This window comes from Panthera uncia (assembly GCF_023721935.1).
Source record: "Panthera uncia isolate 11264 chromosome C1 unlocalized genomic scaffold, Puncia_PCG_1.0 HiC_scaffold_4, whole genome shotgun sequence".
Lineage (NCBI taxonomy): Eukaryota > Metazoa > Chordata > Mammalia > Carnivora > Felidae > Panthera > Panthera uncia.
The window spans coordinates 29,765,962-29,780,229 of NW_026057585.1; the positions used below are offsets into that span (position 1 = coordinate 29,765,962).

At 42.1% G+C, this 14,268-nt stretch overlaps 1 long non-coding RNA gene across 1 annotated transcript; it reads right to left on the minus strand.

Moving 5' to 3' along the window:
* Positions 1-950: 950 nt before the first annotated feature.
* Positions 951-6,477, minus strand: LOC125912414 (uncharacterized). The gene is made up of 3 exons (XR_007454722.1): positions 5,535-6,477; positions 5,100-5,288; positions 951-1,271 (listed from the first exon to the last, which is right to left on the minus strand). It is a non-coding gene; the product is annotated as an uncharacterized LOC125912414 (long non-coding RNA).
* Between the last annotated feature and the right edge of the window lie 7,791 nt (positions 6,478-14,268).

The following is a 14,268-nucleotide window of genomic DNA, read 5'->3' on the forward strand; positions in this document are numbered from 1 at the left end:
GGGGGGGGGGTAGGCAAAATATATAAGGGGGTGAAAAATTACAAGCTTCTAGTTATAAAGTAAATAAGTCATGAGAATGTGATTTAAGCATGGTAACTATAGTTGATAATACTATATTGCATATTTGAAAGTTACTAAAAAAGTTTTACTTTTTTACTGACTTTTACAAGTCAGTTCAGCTCTCTTTGTCTTAATTTCCTCATGGATAAAATGAGGTTTTCAAACTACAATTTCCCTAAATCCTTTACAAGTGTATGATTTCAGTTGTATCATGTTTTTTTTTAATGTTTATCTACTAATTTTGAGAGAGAGAGAGAGCATCCAAGGGGCATAGAGAGAGAGGGAGGGAGAAAGAATGCCAAGCAGTCTCTGCTCTGTCAGCACAAAGCCCGATGCAAGGCTCAATCTCAGGAACTGTGAACTGAAATCAAGAGTCGGACACTTAACTGAGCCAACCAGGTGCCCCTCCAATTGTATCAAATTCTTCATTCTGCATTAAAGGGAATAGACATATATTTTTTAATGTTTATTTATTTATTTTTGAGAGAGAGAGAGAGAGAGAGAGAGAGCACACAAGCAGGGGAGGGACAGAGAGAGAGGGAGACATAGAATCTGAAGCAGGCTCCAGGCTCTGTGCTGACAGCTCAGAGCTCGAACTCACAAACTGTGAGATCATGACCTGAGCTGAAGTTGACCACTTAACTGACTGAGCCACCCAGGTGCCCCTAAAATAGACATATATTTAGTGAGAATCCAGTTTTTTGTTCCATGAGCATTTACCAAAGCAGTGCACAAAGACAAATAAAGACACATTTCACCATAGGGGGATTCACAAGACAGACCTAAGTGTTGTAGCACTGGACCTGGGGTTTACCTCAAAAGAATAAAATTTGGGAGCCTATTCTGTGAGCATAGGTTCTGTTCCCAAATTTAATTATAATGTATAGTGTACCACTCTTAGTGAAATCAGATAAATACAAATTGGACAACTAGCCTATATTTACCTTGTCCAGAGGTATGAGAATGTAGATATAATGCACAATTATAACAGAAATAGCACCATTCTTCCAAGCATGGAGAGTAGGGATCAAGGAGGATTTATGACATGTTTTTGGACAGGATCAGTCACCCTGTCCTTGGTACTCAACTCCCACATTTAGAGCTTTCTTCCTTTAGCTACAGCATTAAATACCTATTAAAATGCAATTGATCTTGAGAGGGGCTGCAGTCACTTATGTCTTCATATGAATGAGTTTAGTCAGTTCTTTCTCCTAAAAGAAGGAAGAGAAGAAAGCATGAAGACAAAGGTCCCCCCTCCAACTAGAGGGGAAAGGCAAGGCAGGAAGATAACTGTAAAAGTGCTCTACTCTTTTCCCATTCGTAACTCATTTAAATAATGTTTAATTAAGTTAGGTGATTATAATTACAAATAAGCAGAGTTAGGAACAAGCATTGGGACCCACTGTAACCACACACCTTACAAGAGAAGCAGGTGCATATGGGAACACTGGAGAGCAGCCACATGACAGGAGGGTTCAGCCAGCCATGGTCACCAAATGGCGTGCGGTTTGGTCAAGAGCTTCCATTGTACTTCACAGCTTGCTTAGGGTTGGGTCTGTCTACCATTATCAAACTGTACCTCTGCTGATTCAGAATTCAGTGGAGCACTAAACCCAAATAAGTAAAAGTTATCATCCTGTTGAGCCACATGCTATGGCAAGTACGTTCACTGTGTGCTAAGTGGTAGGCACTGTCAGTTGCTTTATATATCCATAATCTTCTTTGGTTTGCAGCACAGCACAATCCTATGATGGAGGGGTTGTTATTCCATTCTATTATGAGGAAACTGGGGCATAGACAGGTTAAGTAATTTTCCCGAAGACCGAACAGCTATGAAGAGACAGAACCAGGATTCAAAACCATGTCCGATGACTCCAAAGCCTAAGCTCCTAGTTATTATATTTTGTTGAATTTTGTATGCGTTACTGTGAAATATTGCCAACGACATTTATGGACCGCTCATCTGTTTAAACTGTTGTGGAGCACTAAAGTTCAGGCCCTGTGCTGTGCGTGGGGAATACAGACATGAGCACAGTCCTATTCCTGAGGAAATGTGAATCTAGTAAAGAATACAGTCAGATCACCTGGGTTCAAATGCTAACTCTACTTCTAAGTATGTAAACTTCAGGGAAGTTAGTGAATGTCTTTCAACTTCAGATGTCCTGCATGTGAAATAGGATAAGAGCTCATACCACACAGGGTTGTTGGGGGGAACTATGAGACAAGTAAATTAATAGCATAGTGCCAAGAAAACACAGTGGACACACAGTAAACATTAGCTAATATGATGTTGCTGATGCTGTGAACAAGCAGGGCTCATAGGAGGTAATCACAAAGCATGCTAACACTGGTCCTTTAAAATTTATGCAGAAGGGACTCTCTAAAATTAATAATAATAATAATAAAGGGCGCCTGGTTGGCTCAGTCACTCGAGCATCAAGTCTCAATTTCAGTTCAGGTAATGATCCCAGGGTCAGGGGTTTGAGCCCACCTTGGGCTTCACACTGAGCATGGAGCCTGCTTGAGATTCTCTCTCTCTCTCTCTCTCTCTCTCTCTCTCTCTCTCTCTCCCCCCCTCTGCCCCTCCCCTGCTTGCACACACTCTCTCTCTCTCAAAAATAAAAATAAAAAACATTTTTTAAAAAATTCTCTTTTTCTCGGGGCGCCTGGGTGGCTCAGTCGGTTAAGCGTCCGACTTTAGCTCAGGTCACGATCTCGCGGTCCCTGAGTTCGAGCCCCACGTCGGGCTCTGGGCTGATGGCCCAGAGCATGGAGCCTGCTTCCCATTCTGTGTCTCCCTCTCTCTCTGCCCCTCCCCTGTTCATGCTCTGACTCTGTCTCAAAAATAAAACGGTAAAAAAAAAATTTTTTTTTTTAAATTCTTTTTCTCTGTCCCTGCCCCCTGTTCACACACTATCTCTCTAAAATAAAAATAAATACAGGGGCGCCTGGAAGGCTCAGTCGGTTTAACATCTGACTTCGGCTCAGGTCATGATCTCATGGTTCACAAGTTCAAGCCCCGCGTCAGGCTCTGTGCTGACAGCTCAGAGCCTGCAGCCTGTTTCAGATTCTGTGTGTCCCTCTCTCTGCCCCTCCCCCACTCACACTCTGTCTCTGTCTCTCTCAAAAATAAATAAACATTAAAAGAAAAATTTTTTTAAGATTCCTAGGTAATAAAAAGATTACTGAGATCACTTTATGGCATAAAAACAGTCTGAATTCAGAAATAGAATGTCCAGTCCTTAAAAGTACGAAGCTGGTTTAACGGTAAATCAGTAAATCATCTCTGGGAGGGGGTTGCTGAAGACTGACAGTGTTTATAGAAAGATAGGCCTCATCCTCTGCCTCTTCCCAGACCTTGTGCCTCCCAGTGCTCAGGATTCCTCCTCCCCCAGCTGTAATCACTAGGTTTCTCACCCTGCCAGAGGCAGTATGGAGGAGAGGTAAAGAGGGACCAGGAAGTTCTTGTTTTGACGGATTCTCTTTGGAGCCAGTTTCTTGCATTTGGAAAATTCTTTGCTTTGGGTGTTTAAAGATGATGCTTTCTAACAATTTCCTGAATTGTTCAAAGCCTCCTCTGCAAAAGACTTTTTTTAGTAATATTTGACTACATTTCTTCCTTTGTCAAAGGTAATGCATTTTACTCCGGCTAGCCACCTTCTTTGTCTCCAGCTGTCCTGGAGGGGAGCCTTCAGGTAGCAATCATGGGGAGGACTGAAAATGACCCGGCTGGTTCAGTCTCTCACATGATTCACCCAGACTCTGGGGGGGCCTCCTTGTTCCCACGATCAGAGCAGCCGGCTGACCTGTCTTTGCCTTTTGCCATTTCCAGGCAAGACTCAAAAAGGACTCGTGTTTCCCTCACTGCCAGAGACACACTATCTCCATGTAGTCCCTGTGAGCCCCTTCCTTGGCTCAAGTTGAAGGTAGAAGCACCCTCCCTGCCCTTCCTGGTAGGGGTGGGGGACTCCCAGCACAACTCTTTCAAAAGAAATTCTCCTCATCAAACCTTTACTGGTCTCTACTCTCTTGATCCTTCAGTGTCCACAATGTAAGTGGTTTTGGTGGTGGTGGTTTTTGTTCGTTTTTTTCGGAATCAGGAAACTCATGGAAATGTCCATCTTTGGATGATATCTCAGATATTTTGTACTTATTGCATCTTGGCGCCTCCATCAAAACTTCCAATTTAAAATTCTGTTACATTATTTTTTGTTATTGTCATCAAAATATAAAGCAACTATCATACAGTAGGGTAATTGCTATAATACAAATAGAAACAAAGTGCCACAGGAAAATAGAGGACAGATAAACAAATCTTATCCAGGATTGGGAGAAGTCAGACACAGAAGGCTTCACGGAGGCAATGACATAGAAGTCCAGCCTTCGGGGACCCACTTCTTCACTTAACGAATTATTTATTGAGTTCCTATTATATTCTAAACAGTATTCTGGGTGCTGGGGATCTATAAGTGACCAACAAAGATCCCTGCTCTCACAGAACTTATATTCTACCTAGCAGGATAGGAGAACAGACAACAAACATAAGAGATAAACTACCTAACTTGATAAAAAGAAATGAATTCTATGAGGGGAAAAAGAAAAAGTAGGGCAGGAAAAAGAAGCTGCTGAAACAGAAAAGAGGAAGGACACGCCAAGGGGGAAAACAGTATGAACAAGGGCCTGGAGGTTTCAGGAGCGCGACGCAGTCAAAGAACTGAAGACAGTATGACGTGACCCAGGTATGGAACCACATTGAAAGCATGAATGCCTGCCAGTCCCTGCTGGAGGCTCATCCCCGAACAGCCACTTGGCACTGAGCTGCACGCTGTCCCTATCTTACCCCGGGACCCCATAAACCTTTTGTACTTATTCCCATGGACAATGTCCGACATCTGGAAAGAGAAGTCCAAGTTTAAAAACTGGGGATAACAACCCTGTTTTTTAAGAGAAATTTTATTAAAAATCCCATTATGACATTGAAATGAAAAGGTTGTGGTGCCTATTCAACAAAATGATCAGGTACCTCTTCCGTAGCTCACCTGTGCCAGACACAGCAATATACAGGTAGATGTGGTCCTTGTGTGTGTAACAAAGCAGACCACAGAGAAGCAAGCCTGGGAGCACAGCCCTGGGGCCCAGAGTGACCTGCACGCTGCAGGTCAGCAGTAGGCCCCACTGTTCTGTGACCAGCGATGACATCACCTGCTGGAAGACAGCAGAGCAGAGCCCTAGGAACAGAAATGAGAAGCTTCTGTGCCCCTGCTTCACAGTCTAGACAGTAGGTGGAGGCTGGGAGGTAAAATGACAGAGATTGGAAAGCACCAGGAGGGACAGCAGTGGTAAGATAGGTCAAAAGGCAAAGAAGTATGAGTTACCCTTGTAAATGTGGCTTCATTTCCCACCCTTATCCCAAGTCAACCTGACTTGAGGAAACCCAGACAATAGCAGCAACAAGGACTGTGGACCGTACTCACCATGACTATAACTGTAATAGTAAAGGTATCTCAAGAATGTGGCTCTGGCGGGCCTAATTTCTTTTCTTTAAATACCAACGGTAGTCTCCAGGATAGAGTCAGCCCTCACACTAAAAATCTGCAATTCCTGTCCAACACCAAGCCTTCTACTGAAATAGCATCAGGCCATCACCAGTAAATAAGTTCTTAACTCCTTTTCTTTAAAAGAAGTTGATACATTCAGCTTGGAGGCACGCTTGCCCAAAGTTAGCCTTCAGATCCGAATGCTGTTCCCAAAGACAGAAATTTTGGAATCAAATTATGTTCTCCAACTTTTAAAAAGGGGATATGGTATCGTTAACAAAAAAGATACAAGTTGCGGGAGGGGGTGGGGAGCAACGTTTCTTCTGAAGTTGTGGCCGGAATCTCCTTTGAAAAGTGGGACTCTGCTGCCCCCTGCCTTCCACTAAAAAAACTGCAGAAGATAAAACAGGAAATCACTAACTCATTGAAGGACAGTATCTTTTTGTCACACACACACACACACACACACACGTGCATATACCCCCTAAAAACTTAAGGGCTCCAAAAGCATCCTCTGTGATCTCAACCCCATTATTATCTAAACACTGGTCCCCTGGACACAGTGACAAACACATTGAGACCCCGCATGAATCTGCCCGTCTGTGCTCTTCCTGGAATAATCCTCTGACTTCAGCCATCATGTCCATGCTAAAGGGGAATCGCCAACTCTTACCACCCAAGCTTTACTCATACCTGGATATCCAACAATGCCTTCCAACTCCAAATGACCAAAACCAAATGGCATTTTCCCTCACAAACAAGCCGCTACGAGGACTTCCTTCAGTGAGCTTCATTTCTTTTAACGGCACCTTTGTCTAGTCACTCAGGTCAAAAACTAGTATTCCTTCTTTGACTCCCCTCTCACTGGCCCCCTACTGAATCAAATGAATTGCAGGTACTCCCCCCCCCCCCCCCCCCCCCCCCCCCCCCCCCCCCACCACATTAACAGCTTCCAAACCCACTGCCTCCACTCCATTGTCAGCCTGGGTTAGGTGCTCATTGGGTCCCCGCTATCCTGTCTGGAGTGTTACACTACCCTTCCAACTGCAATCCCCAGCTCACGCCAGCCTTTCCTCACTCCAGTACATCTTAAAATTGCTGGCAGATTTATCTCCCTGAAGTCCTGCTCTGCTCGTGTCACTCTACCGTCTCCCTCTTGCCTCAGAATAAAACCCATAACCCTTTACCCTGGCAGTCAAGACTTTCCACGATCCGTACCATCTGCCGCCAACCGCTGCTACCACGTCCACGCGCCTTACGCTGCAGCCCCATGGACGCACACGCTGCTCCCTGGAGACAGCCGGTGGCTTTCTTCTGCCTTGCTCCTGATACTTCTTCCTTGCCTGCTTTTCCTCCACCACCTCCACTATCCGTAGTTCTTTCCGTCCAAATCATTTGCATCTTTCAAGTCCTAGGTCGAATGCCACTTTTTCCACAAAGCTTTCCCTAACTCCTTCAACCGGAGCACATCTTTGTCTAAAGTCCAATCATATTCCGTCTTTTCCTTTCTTCGTTTCAAATGAGCAAATATGTATAGAGTTCCTCTCGTATAGGAATATACTAGGCCTTTGCACATTGGGGCAAACAAAAGACACGACCACACCCCCTTGTGTCTTACAGTCTAGTATTTACCACTTGCCAACTTGTGTTCTCTTTCTGAGAACATGAACACATGAGTAAGGCGTCAGTGCTTCAGTGTTTCATCTTTTATGCCTCTCTCACACATAGTCTCTAGCAGAGTGCATTGTGTTTGTTATTCAGTAAGTATTTGAATAAGTTAATAAAAGTATTAAATGGTCCTAGATGGCTGAATTTCAGAGTCATTAGTCACTTCCCAAGTTCAAGTAATTGATTAACCCTAAGTTTGAGAGTCTAACAACTTTTATGGATTCCCTGATTTAAAAATTATTCATCGTGTAGGGGTGCCTGGGTGGCTCGGTTGGTTAAGTGCTGACTTCAGCTCATGTCATTATCTCACGGTTTGTGAGTTCGAGCCCCACATCGGGCTCTGTGCTGACAGCTCAAAGCCTGGAGCCTGCTTTGGATTCTGTGTCTCCTTCTCTCTCTGCCCCTCCCCCACTTGTGCTCTGTCTCTATCAAAAATAAATAAATGTAAAAAAAATTTTTTTAATAAAATAAAAATTATTCATCATGTATACCGTACTCAAAACAGATTTAATTCACAAGCTTTGGAATCAGAGGGAACTAGACATGAACTACAGATCTGCTCTGTCCCTGTTTAGCTGAGTGAACTGGGGTGTGATGGGCCCAGGGGCATTGCTTAACCGCTCTGAGCTTCAGCATCCTTATCTGTGGTTGGGTGAGGATTAAGTACTAGAATAAATGCAAGGCAACTAGCACAATCTCTGATGTGTCCATGGCTGACAAATTGAGGTTATTATTACTGTTATTTACCACTACTGCTTTCCTCTAAATCAAAGCATAGCAAAACTGTTCCCCAGAGCTTGTTGGAAAACTGACTCAACCATCTTTGCCAACACTTTTCTTCCTTGCCATCTCCCACTACAGACAGCTAGGGATGGCCGTGACCCAGTTCTGGCCAAAGAGAGATAGGCAGAAGCCTGCTGTAGAACTTCCAGGAAAATACTGGCTTTCCCAATAACACAGACAGATATGCTCGGGGACTGCCTGCCCCTCCACCCCTTCTTCCTGCCTTAAATGTAGATATATTACTTGAGGCTGTAGCAGCATCTTGAGATGATGAGGGAAGGCCAGAAGAAGCAAGATGCTGACTCAGATGACACTGAGCAGCTGTACCAACATCAGCAGTTAGATCTGACCCCAAAATCCATGGTAGGTAGTGGATTTCCCTGCCCTTTGACTTTGGTCTTGGCCACATGTCTTGCTTTAATCAATGACATGTTTGAGAACATAACAAAAGCAGAAGTTTGAAATATGCTAGCATGATTGGGCTTGCCTTTTTGCACATCTTCTTTTCATCATGAACATGATTCAGGCAGTCACTGATCTAAAGAAAGTGAGAATTTGGAACAGACCTGATCAAATCTGCAGTTTGATCTCAAACCTTGCCAAGCCCAACTAAGATCATCAGCGCAATCCCAGCAAAACTGCAGGTGCACGATTGAGAAAAAACAAACAAATATACATATATAGCTATATGCCACTGAGATTATGCAGCATTAATATAAAAATGGCCAAAACTGTATCTCCAAAACTCTGTAAGAAACAGGTGCACAAGTTTCCCTGCTTTGGATCTCTCTAAAAAGTAGTTTCCAACTGGAAGCGATTTTGCCCTTAGGCAAACATGTCTAGAGACACTTCTGGTTGTCTTAAATTGGGGAGGGGAATTACTGGCATCTAGTGGGCAGAGGCCAGGGATGCTGCTAAACATCCTACAGTTCACAGAACCGACCCCAACAACAATGAGTTATCCTGTCCAAAATGACAATGATGTCAAAGTTGAGAAATTTTGTCCTAATACAATATGATATAAATAGGAGTATCTGGGTGGCTATCGGTTGAACGGCTGACTTCAGCTCAGGTTCTGATCTCATGGTTTGAGTTAAAGCCCCACATTGGGCTCACTGCTGTCAGTGCAAAGCCTGCTTCGGATCCTCTATCCCCCACCTCTCCCCCACTCATGCTCTCTCTCAACAAATAAACATTAAAAATTAAAAATAATGTTTTTTAAAAATATAAGACAAATAAGGATGAGATATTTTTTCCCATTTTGCCACATACCTCTGCTCAGCCATTTATCACATCGATTGATTGATTAATTAGGTCAGTAAGTATTTACTGAGTGCCCACCACCATTCTATGCACCAAGGATCCAGTGCTGAATTAAAAGAAAATATTCCTGTTCTCACAGGGCTTCTATTCTAGTAAAGGAGACCAGTGATAAACAGATAAATATAATGATTTTAGATGGGGTGGGTAGTAAAAGAGTAATACAGCATAGAGAATGACTACGTGGGAAGTCATGTCTGAGAAAGTTGCACTTTAATGTAGCTGAATGATGGAAGAGACCCAGTCACACAGCAGTTTGGGAAAAGAACATTCTGGGCACACAGACAGAAGCAAGTATAATGTACGAGAGGAGAAGAAAGAAGGCCGTTCTACCTGTGGCACAACGAGTAAAGTAGGAGAGGAGGTCAAAAGATATCTGCAGGATCACATATGGTAATCTTGGTATGGTACCAACTGTAGACTCAAGTGAAGTTTTTAGAGATGTCATGCAGGGGGGACGTCAGCGTCTGGCAGAGACCACATGCAGTACAAGCAAATATTCATGAACACATGTGAGACACTCCTTAGTGCTTGTGGAAAGCTGGAGTGGGGAGGGTGGGAAACTTTACAGGAAAACTAAGAATAAGTTAGTGAGCAGATTTGAACTATTTTTGTTACTATGTCCCATCAGCACCTACAGAGACAGCTGACTGATCCTAATCAAATGTAGGGATACATTTGTAACTAGAGGAGAAAGAAAGCTATTCAACACTTTTTTTTTTCCCCCACTCAAAATCTTGTGCTTTCTTGGAATGTTGCCTCTCTAGGCTCCTGGCAGGAGACCGGGAAAAGGTTTGTTAGGAAGACACCCGTTGAAAACCAGCATTACTTCCTAATGATAATCCCACCACAGTTGACCCCAAATTTCCCCCTCTGGTGTTCTAGAACATGGGAAAAGCTATAAAGCAGAATTTAGGCTCTCTGAATCAGAAGGGAGAGCCCGGCAGCCTACAGGCCATGATCCCACTGTGCCATGTATCTACAGGAGGTTTCCAGGCCCCACATAATTTTGACCTGAATGAGCAGGTCATTCCTGGATCGTAACTGTCCCTTAACCATCTGTAAGACTCCAAAGGACAAGGATCCTGTCTGTTTTGTTCATAACTGTATCCTCAGCTCCTAGTGTCTGGCACATAGTAAGCCCTCAATAAATATTAGGTGAATAAATAATGATTCATGAAAATAAAGTCTCACAGGCTTGGAACAATCAAAGAGATAACACAAAGCAAAATAAAATAGCTAGACACATCTATTTTTTTCTTAAAGGTCTGTCATTTTATAGATATATACTTCCAAGAGAAAAATAACTATAACATCCATTCATCCATCCAGTTCATTTTTTGGGCATCTAACATGTGCCATCCACTGTGCTAGAAGCTGGAGGTAGGAAAAAAAGAGGAAGATACAGACCTTTCTGGAAGCAAAGGCCTATGGCATAGAGTGGAGAAAGAAACACCTACAGCACATTTTACTGGTGAAGAGAGGGGAAAAAAGTCAAGAAAGCCCAGAAATACTTCCTAAAACAGTTGAATTGAAGGCAGCTTTTTTTTTTTTAATCCTAATATTATCAAGCAGATCATTTAGAGTTCAAATTCCACACCCAACTGCTTTTAATATATGTAGACTAGTGGTTTTCAACTGAGGGAGATTTTGCCTCTCAGGGACATTTGCCAATGTCTAGAAACATTCTAGAAGAATTAGGAAGAGCCATGAAAATAAAGACACGAGTACAGCTGACCCTTGAACAACACAGGGATTAGGACTGCCAATCCCGGGGAGCCTGGGTGGCTCAGTCGATTGAGTGTCCGACTTCGGCTCAGGTCACGATCTCGCAGTCCGTGAGTTCAAGCCCCGCGTTGGGCCCTGGGCTGATGGCTCAGAGCCTGGAGCCTGCTTCAGATTCTGTGTCTCCCTCTCTCTCTGCCCCTCCCCTGTTCATGCTCTGTCTCTGTCTGTCTCAAAAATAAATAAATGTTTAAAAAAAAAAAAAAAGGACTGCCAATCCCCCATGCAGTCGAAACTCTGCATAACTTTTGATGCCCCCCCAAATTAACTATGATAGCCTATGGCTGACCAGTCAATTAACACAAATTGACACAGTCAACTAACATGTATGTTGTGTGTTATATTATATACTGTATTCTTATAGTAAAGTAAGCTACAGAAAAAAAATGTTGACAAAGTAATAGGGAAAATACATTCACAATACCGTAAAAAGTCTGTAAGTGGACCCGCACAATTCAAACCCGTGTTGTTCAAGTTCAGCTGTGTACCATTTAGGCAAGTTTTTTCTAATGCAATTAAAATCATAGTAAGAATCATTTAATTGCTGCCTCAACGGTAGGTCAACAAAGTACAAATAGTAATACAATCAATTTTTGTGATGACTATGAATAAAAACCTTAACTCTGATGCACAAAGGTGTATATTAATCAGTCATATTCTTAGCATTACAGATCAGATGCAGGGTCTCAGCAACACTGCCTCATTAGAATTCCAAATTGAAGAATGGCGTACTTACATAGGAATTTGGTTTCTTTTATAGTTTTTAGCTCTAGGATAGAAAAGGCTTAGCCCATTCCCTTTCAGTTTAAAATTAGTCATATGTTCAGCATCCTTTAGCTGGATACGTTTGTTCCCTATAGGAAGTTTATAACTTGTAAAAGGAGTTTTATGCAGAATACAAATTGGGAGTATTACATGACGACCTCTTGAGGACACTGAGTTGTGCAAACAACATCACTTTATCTGACGTAGCAGCTTGGGATTGGTCTATCTGCCCACCCCTGGGCTGTCTGGAATTATAGATCAGGGACATCACTGTCATACCCCAGCTGCTGCAGAAAGCTACTGGAAGAAAGGAGATTTATGAGTATTTTGGTTGTACTGAACCAAGGATACAGGAGCTATACAACAGGGAGCCTGGTGGCTCTAAATTGTAGGCATTATGCAAAAAGAAAATGCAGACTTTGGTGTCAAGGGAGTCCTCCAGGAGCAATAGGACATCTTTGTAAAATCTCTAAAGAATAAATTTAACAGTTATTAAAGAACACCACCCTGTTGTTGCAGACACTGAACTTTATATGACAAGAAGAGATATGAGGGATTTTCAGGAAAACATCTGTCATTTAACAGTGATAGTGACCTCGGCACTGACAAGCAATTCAAATCCCAGTTGAGGAGAGTTATTTACCTCTTTACAATGGCTGAGTTTGGAGCTCTTATATTAGCAGGTTATTTAATATCCTGGTCAGTTAAGCACCTCTGATGCTGAAGGAGAAAGTTGTTTGGGATAACCATGATTATTAGTTCTGTATATGAGACACTCATGAATTACTTCCCTTCAATTATATTAAATTATCAAATGATTTTGTTAATTTTGACCAAAGGACTGTGCAAACCTATGGAGAGCGTAGATGTAATCTTCAAAACACATCATGAAAGATCAAAACTATGTTAAAATGAATGTGGAAAAAAAAAAAAAAAAACCTAAATTTCTGTATTAATTTTGCCATGGACTTACCCAGCCAGTACTTCCACTTCTCTTTTATCTCTACTTAAAAATAAATAAGTGTGCAGTGATATTTAGGTAACAATAAGAAAAATAAAACTTCAATGCTGAGAGCTAACTAAGCGCTCCAGACAATGGTAGGTGTTTTACTTATTCGATTTTTACAACAGTCATGAAGGTAACAAACATTACCTTCATTTTATAGATGAGAAAACAGAAGCTTTTTTTCATTTAAATGTTTTTCCCTGAAATGGACAAATGGACTGAACTAGAAAATGATACAGCGGGGGTAAGGGGAGGGCAACAGCAGGAGAGGAAGATCTATTGAATTCCAGGGCTAATAAGCTGTGTTACACTATGCTGCCACAAGAAATGACATTTTTATTTGTGTCAGACACATGAATATTAAAACCCATCACTTGAAAGAGAAAGCATTAATACTCTAAGTTGATCACTGAGCTCCCCTGGCCCCCATACCCATATATCCAATTGCTTGCTTGATATCACCGTATCAGTGCCCTACAGGCAATGCCAACTAAACATGCCCCCACATTGATTTACCTAAAACCTGACATTCCTGTTTGTCTTACCTCAAGGAACAGTGTCAACAACTACGGAGTTGCAACGAAAAATGGAATAGAAAGAAATACACAAAAACTGCTAATGGTACTATTACTTGGATGGTCGTATTCTAGGTGTTTTTTATTTTATTCTTTATACTTCCCTGGGTTTTCCAGATTCTTCTTAAACATTTACATTATAAACGTGACACACAATTACATCCTTGTTTAAAAATCAAAGGAAGGGGGCGTCTGGGTGGCTCAGTCGGTTAAGCGGCCGACTTCGGCCCAGGTCACGATCTCGCGGTCCGTGAGTTCGAGCCCCGAGTCGGGCTCTGTGCCGACAGCTCAGAGCCTGGAGCCTGTTTCAGATTCTGTGTCTCCCTCTCTCTGACCCTCCCCCGTTAATGCTTTGTCTCTCTCTGTCTCAAAAATAAATAAACGCTAAAAAAAAAAAAAAAATTTTTTTTAAATCAAAGGAAAAAAACAGAAATAAGCAGTTAAAAAAACACATCACATTCCCAGTGCAACTTCCCTCCTCACATGTAAACACTATGTATCATTTCCCACTTTTCTTCTATGTAAATATATTACTTTTATTTTTATGCATTTCTCTACAAATATATAGTTTGGAACTTATATAGTTCCTCCAAGTAAAACTCTAATGCATATATTATAACTCTTTTTTTCTTCTGAGCAATATATCTTGATGTCAAAACATAGATCTCTTACTGTTTCCAATGGCCAGAGTATTCGATTGTCGTAACAATCAACCTTTACCACGTTTTATTCATTCCCTTATTGCTGAATATTTAGGTTCCCAATCTCT